The sequence below is a fragment of the Coffea eugenioides genome, chromosome 8 (genome assembly GCF_003713205.1).
Source record: "Coffea eugenioides isolate CCC68of chromosome 8, Ceug_1.0, whole genome shotgun sequence".
Lineage (NCBI taxonomy): Eukaryota > Viridiplantae > Streptophyta > Magnoliopsida > Gentianales > Rubiaceae > Coffea > Coffea eugenioides.
Genome location: NC_040042.1, coordinates 29,709,330 through 29,716,229, shown reverse-complemented (window position 1 = coordinate 29,716,229; position 6,900 = coordinate 29,709,330). Strand labels below are relative to the sequence as shown.

Sequence of the window (6,900 nt, the reverse complement as noted above, 5' to 3'; positions counted from 1 at the left end):
CACTCGAAAACGGCGAAGGTGTACGAATAATAGCCCTTCTTGTGCGAACCATCGTGCCTATATAAAAAACAAGATTATTTCATATCAGAAACAATCTAACTCCTTGGAAATACATGTGAAAAATGATGAGAAGTAATTTGAAAAAATTTCGGCAGAGTTTCCTCTTGAAAAAGGATAAAACACCCTGCCAAGAATTTCCAAATTCAAGCTAATACCCTATTTTACCAATTCTCAAACTTAATTGCAACATGTATGATATCAATTTCAATCCAAAATCGCATTACATGGCTTGAAAAATCCACTCGCCACTCCATCTCTTTAAATTTAAACAATAAGCTAGAAAAAGGTAATAACTAGTAACATAATAGACTTGCAAAGTCATTGGATGCACCATCAAGCTTGAAAAATCTCATTAACTTAACTTTACAACTCTCATGCTACTATCATATTCAACTTGGATCATTCAACATTCTCACTTGAAGATTTCATACCAATTTATTGGAATAAGCATATGTTATCTTTTACTGGGCATAACAAGAATCTTCACTTCTTAAAAACAAGTCAAACTGATCCAAAGAAACAAGAAATTGCATGCAAAAAGTACAATGTGCCTTAGCCAAATATGTGAGAAAATTATACAAGAAAATATCACAATATTAAAAAATTTCTCAATTCTGAGCATACAAGCATTTCTAATGACATATATTAGCACAATGTAACACAATTATGGCATTAAAATCCAACATCTATGCATTTCCCACATTTATAGAAAAATAGAAAAAATTAAGAATTAAGAAATGTAAAATTTCAAAGAAAGTTGAAAATTGCTACCTCAAATGTGTAGAGTGATGATGGAAGATGATAATGATGCAAAAATGAAAGAGAAACAAGGCCAAATCCGACTCAAAATGGAAGAAATCAGTTCGACCCTTTTGTTTTCTAATGAAGGTCAAAATCCACTTTTGATGATGTTTTGTGGTGAAATAGCTTGGGGTTTTTGATCATATGAGGGTTGGTGAGGTGTTTATGGTGACAAATTGGAGAATTGATGGATAAACGGGAAGATTAGAGAGAGGGGCTAGGGTTTCTGTGAGAGAGAAGAAGAAGAAACTGGAAAATGAGGAATCGAGGCCGCGGTTCTGTTCATATCGCGAACAGATCCGAGGTTGGATTGGTTCTGGCAGCCCTCAGATCCGACAGGGTTAGGATCCGTCACTCCAGAAGTTTAGCCGAGCCCTCGGATCCAACAGGGTTTTGATGAATCCGAGCTCGGATTTCCTTTTCCATTTTTCAAAACCTCATGATCTGAATTCGGATCCTTTTAAGTAAAGGCTCGAATCCTAGAGCTCGGATCCGTCTCACCAGAAACAAAGACGAGCCCGATCCTTTTGGATCCGAGGACGGATCTCTAATTTCGCCTTTGATCATCAAGCTGATCCGAGGTCGGATCCGTCTGGGTTGAGTAGGATCCGAGCTCGGATCTGTCTTTTTCTGCAATAATTGCAGAAACTGCAATTTTTCAAACTTTTTCTCCCATTTTCGGTCAATTCCAAATTACACATTTGGACAAACTTTTATCAATTCCAACCTCCCACGCACATGTAATATACTATAAACACAATATCCAACCTCTCGAAACACATCAAACACATCTACATTGTAAATCAAGAGGTGAGGTTCTTTGATCATTTTTGCACTTTTACACCAAAATGGCACTTTTGGGTATTACATGCACATCAAATGAGTCCATGAGCATTTATAAACATGTTATCACCAAACTCATTTGAATATTCTTGAAATGCACAATGTATATATGAATGGTAATTCTAAACATTTAAAGCACAATTCGGTAAGAAAACCTCCCCTTTTACACTTGTTCTTCAATTGTACCTCCAAAATGGATGATGAAACTCCGGTACCTCCTATAAACAAGTGAAATATATCTAATTAGTCAATTAAATCACACCAAAATGTAATAAACACATAAAAACACACAACTACAATATTATTATTGGGTTGCCTCCCAACAAGCGCTTTGTTTAGAGTCGTTAAACTCGACTCTCCTATAGCTTCTTTAACTCTCCATTGCGTTTTCTAAGGAATAAATTACTCCTTTAGAAACCTTTTCTTTGGTCAAATAGAGTTTCAATCTTTGATCATTCACTATGAATAAGGCACCATTTTCTCCTTTTATTTCCATTGCTCCATAAGGAAACATGCGAATCACTTCAAATGGCTCGTACCATCGAGACTTAAGCTTTCCAAGGAATAATTTAAGTCTTGAGTTAAACAATAACACCTTTTGCCCTTCTTCAAAATGCTTACGAAAAATGTGTTTATCATGCCAAAATTTCACTTTTTCTTTGTAAATCTTGACATTCTCAAACGAAATCAACCGCGATTCCTCCAATTCGCTTAACTCGAGCATTCTCTTTTTACCTGCAGATTTAAAATCAAAATTAATAGCTTTAATGACCCAATAAGCTTTATGTTCTACTTCTACAGGTAAATGACACGCTTTTCCATAAACAGTTTATATGGAGACATTCCCAACGGCATTTCAAATGCCGTTCTATACGCCCACAAAGCATCTTCAAGCTTGTTTGTCCAATCCTTTCTCGATCGGTTGACCGTTTTCTCCAAAATGATTTTAATTTCCCGGTTGGCCAACTCCGCTTGACCATTGGCTTGAGTATGATAGGGGAGTGACTTTTTATGCCTACAACCATATTTAAGCAATAAAGTGTCAATAATTTTATTACAAAAATGCTTACTTTCATCACTTATTATTGCCTTTGGGATTCCAAACCTACAAAATATGTTCCGTTTAAGAAATTTAAACACAACTTTAGCATCATTAGTTTGTGAAGGAATGGCCTCTACCCATTTAGAGATATAATCAACTGCTAAAAGGATGTACTTATTATTATATGAGTTAGAAAATGGTCCCATAAAATCAATGCCCCAAACGTCAAATAACTCAACTTCCAAATATGTAGTCAAAGGCATTTCATTCTTTCTTGAGATATTACCGGTTCTTTGGCATTGATCACAACTTTTAACCCAATTTCCAGCATCTCGGTACATAGTAGGCCAATAAAATCCAGATTGCCATATCTTTGCTATGATTTTAGTTGTACTAAAATGACCTCCTGTTTCAAGAGTATGACAATGCATTAAAATACTATGTACTTCTTTTTCCTAAACACATCTTCTAATTATTCCATCTGCACAATGTTTATAAAAGAATAGTTCCTCCCAAAAGTAATGTTTAGCATCATTTAAGAACTTTTTCCTTTGATGAGAATTCAAATCACTTGGTATCACTCCACTAATTACAAAGTTAACTAGATCAGCATACCATAGTGACTTATAAATTGCCATTAAAAACTCATCTGAAAATTCTTCTTTAATGGATAAATGGTCTTCTTAAGGCATGTTTTCCAGTCTAGAAAAATGATCAGCAACTAAGTTCTCGGATCATTTTTTATCTTTTATCTCCAAATCAAATTCCTACAATAATAAAATCCATCGAATTAGTCGAGGTTTTGCATCTTTCTTATTTAACAAATATTTGAGTGCTGCATGGTCGGTATAAATGATAACTTTAGATCCTACTAAATACGATCTAAACTTATCCAATACAAATATCACTGCTAGCAACTCCTTCTCTGTTATTGCATAGTTAACTTGGGTTTCATTTAACATTTTACTTGGATAATAAATGACATGAAATAGCTTATCATGTTTTTACCCAAAAACAGTTCCAACTGCAAAATCACTTGCATCACACATCAATTCGAATGATAAGCTCCAATCCGGTTATGCTATTATGGGTGCGGAGACAAGTTCCTTCTTCAACCTATTAAAAGCAAATAAGCACTCATCATTAAAGTGAAAAGGAACATCTTTTGCTAGTAATTCACATAAAGGTTTAGCAATCTTGAAGAAATCCTTAATAAATCGTCGATAAAATCCCACGTGTCCAAGAAAGTTTCAAATGCCTTTAACATTGATAGGTGGAGGCATTCTCTCAATAACCTCTATCTTGGCTTGATCTATCTCAATACCTTCTGAAGAAATTTTGTGGTCTAACACAATACCCTCACAAACCATGAAGTGACATTTTTTCCAATTGAGTACAAGATTTGTTTCTTCACATCTCTACAAAATTAGATCTAAATTGTTAAGACAATGATCATAAGTAGATCCAAATACAGAAAAATCATCCATAAAGATTTTCATAATTTTTTCATTAAAATCGGAGAAAATTGCCATCATGCATCGTTGGAAGGTGGCTGGTGCATTGCACAGTCTAAAAGGTATTTTTTGAAATGCAAAGGTGCCGTAAGGACAAGTGAATGTGATTTTCTCTTGATCTTCCTGTGCAATGACTATTTGATTGTATCCTAAAAAATCATTCAAGAAACAATAAAATTCATAACCAGCCAATCTTTCTACCATTTGATCAAGAAAAAGGAAGAGGGAAATGATCCTTTCTAATAGCTGCATTCAGTTTTCTATAATCAATACAGACTCGCCACCCAACTACAACTGTAGATGGAATCATTTCATCATTGTTACCACGTACTATGGTTATCCCCCTTTTCTTTGGCACTATATGAATAGGAGAAATTCAAACATTATCAAAAATTAGAAAAATTATACCTGCATCCAGCCATTTAAGGATTTCTATTCTTACCACTTCTTTCGTGTTTGGATTTAATCTTCTTTGAGTTTCAACCATCGGTTTAGAGTTTTCTTCCAATAAAATCCTGTGCATACAAATAGTTGGACTAATTCCTTTGATATCAGAAATTGTCCATCTTATAGCCTTTAAATGCTTCCTCAAAACACGTAAGAGCTTGTCTGGTTGTTCCTCATCTAGTGCTGCATTGACAATTATTGGCAATGTCTCTTTTTCTCCAAAAAATGCATATTTGAGGTGTTTGGGCAGCGGCTTAAGCTCAAGCCGTGGAGTTTGCTCATACGATGGTGACGGTAATCCTTTGCTCAGTCCTAACTCCTCATACGCATTTCTCCTTTTGTAAGGAACCTGTGCCTGCAAAAATTCAGTCATTTCTTCAACTTGTTCCTCTTTTAAGCCTACACCATTAAGACAAAGTTCAAGAGAATCATCATCAAGATTAACTTGACTCATCTCTAATGCCAATTCATCACATATGTCAACAGAATAAACATGGTCAGTAAAAGAGGGATACTTCTCCACTTTATTCAAATCAAACTCCACTTCCTCTTCACCTATTTGAAATTTGAACTTATCTCGTTTAACATCTATTATTGTACCTGCAGTGGGCAGAAATGGTCTACCAAGTATAATAGGTACATTTAAGTCTTCCTCCATGTCTAAAACAACAAAATCAACAGGAATAATGAATTTCTGCATTTTAATGAGCACATTCTCCAATGTGCCCATTGGATGTCTAATAGACCTGTCAGCCAATTGCAACGAAATGTTAATACGCTTTAACTCTTTCAACCCCAATTGCCTAACCACAGTTAAAGGGATCAATGACACAATTGCACCAATGTCACAAAGTGCTTTAGAGAATTCTACATTACCAATAGTGCAAGGAACTGTGAAACTCCCTGGATCTTTCAACTTTGGTGGCAATTTGTTTTGTATGATGGCACTACATTCTTCCGTTAATGCAATTGTTTCGCTATCTACTAACTTCCTTTTCTTAGTCATTATCTTCTTGAAAATTTTGCGTATGAAGGAATCTGCAAAATAGCATCAACAAAAGGAATGTTAATATGTAATTGTTTGACAATATTGACAAACTTCTCAAATTCTTTGTTATTTCGCGAATGCTTCAATCTTTGAGGAAATAGCATCGGTGGAGGAATTGGTGTTGTATCTCCCATTTGTGGTTCATTTTCTTTCCCTTTAATTTTTTTACTATTCTCTCCTAACTCACTCAACTGCTTGTTCTCTCTTCTTTCACATTCTCTTTCACATTCAACTACAGGCGGCTTACCTACTTCCTTACTACTACGGAGGGTTATGGCCTTCACATGCTCCCTTGGATTCATCTCAGTCTTGCTAGGTAAATCCCCTTGGTTACGATTATTAACCGCATTAGCTATTTGCCCTAATTGAACCTCGACATTTCTGTACATATTGGTGAGTTGGTCCATCTTTCCTTCAATTCTTTCAAACCGTTGAATAGTGACACTGGCTAACTTTTCAATTTTATCATTTGATACATTTGCCAGCTTTTCAATTGCCAATTTTCAAGTTGGTTTGGACTCCGGAAGTGGTTGCTTCGGTTGAAAATTCGGTGGATTAACTGGTCTTTGTTGGTTCTCTTGATCCTTCCATCCAAATTTCAGGTGATTACGCCATCCTGGATTATAGGTATTGGAGTATGGATTGTTTTGAGGTGGACGGTTGTAATTGTTAAGATATTGAACCTGTTCGCTGCTAGAACACATAGAATCATCATGATCTCTGCCACCAGTAGTACAACATGCAACAATTATTCCTTCATTAGCGTTAGAACCAACGTGCCTATTAAGCATCTTAACCACATTATCCATTTTTGCACTTAACATATTCAAGGTATCTATTTCGAGCATACTTGCGGTTCTCCTTGTATTACCTCGTTCGTTGGCCCATTGGTAGTTGTTAGCAGCCATTTCTTCAATCAATTGTTGAGCTTCCTCAGCCATCTTTTCCATCAAAGCTCCTCCCACTGCCGCATCTACATGCGTCTTTGTTAGATAGGTGAGATCATTGTAAAATGTTTGGACTACTAGCCAATCTGGTAGACCATGATGAGGACATATTTGTTGCAATTCCCGATAACGCTCCCAAATTTCATACAATGTCTCTCCTTCCTGTTGAAAGAAACTAGTTATATCCATTCTGAATTT

The 6,900-nt window shown here is 35.7% G+C and overlaps 1 non-coding gene across 1 annotated transcript; it reads left to right on the top strand.

Annotated features, from left to right (window-relative positions):
* The first annotated feature begins 6,793 nt into the window (after positions 1 to 6,793).
* Positions 6,794 to 6,900, top strand: LOC113781851. The gene has a single exon (XR_003469750.1). It is a non-coding gene; the product is annotated as a small nucleolar RNA R71 (small nucleolar RNA).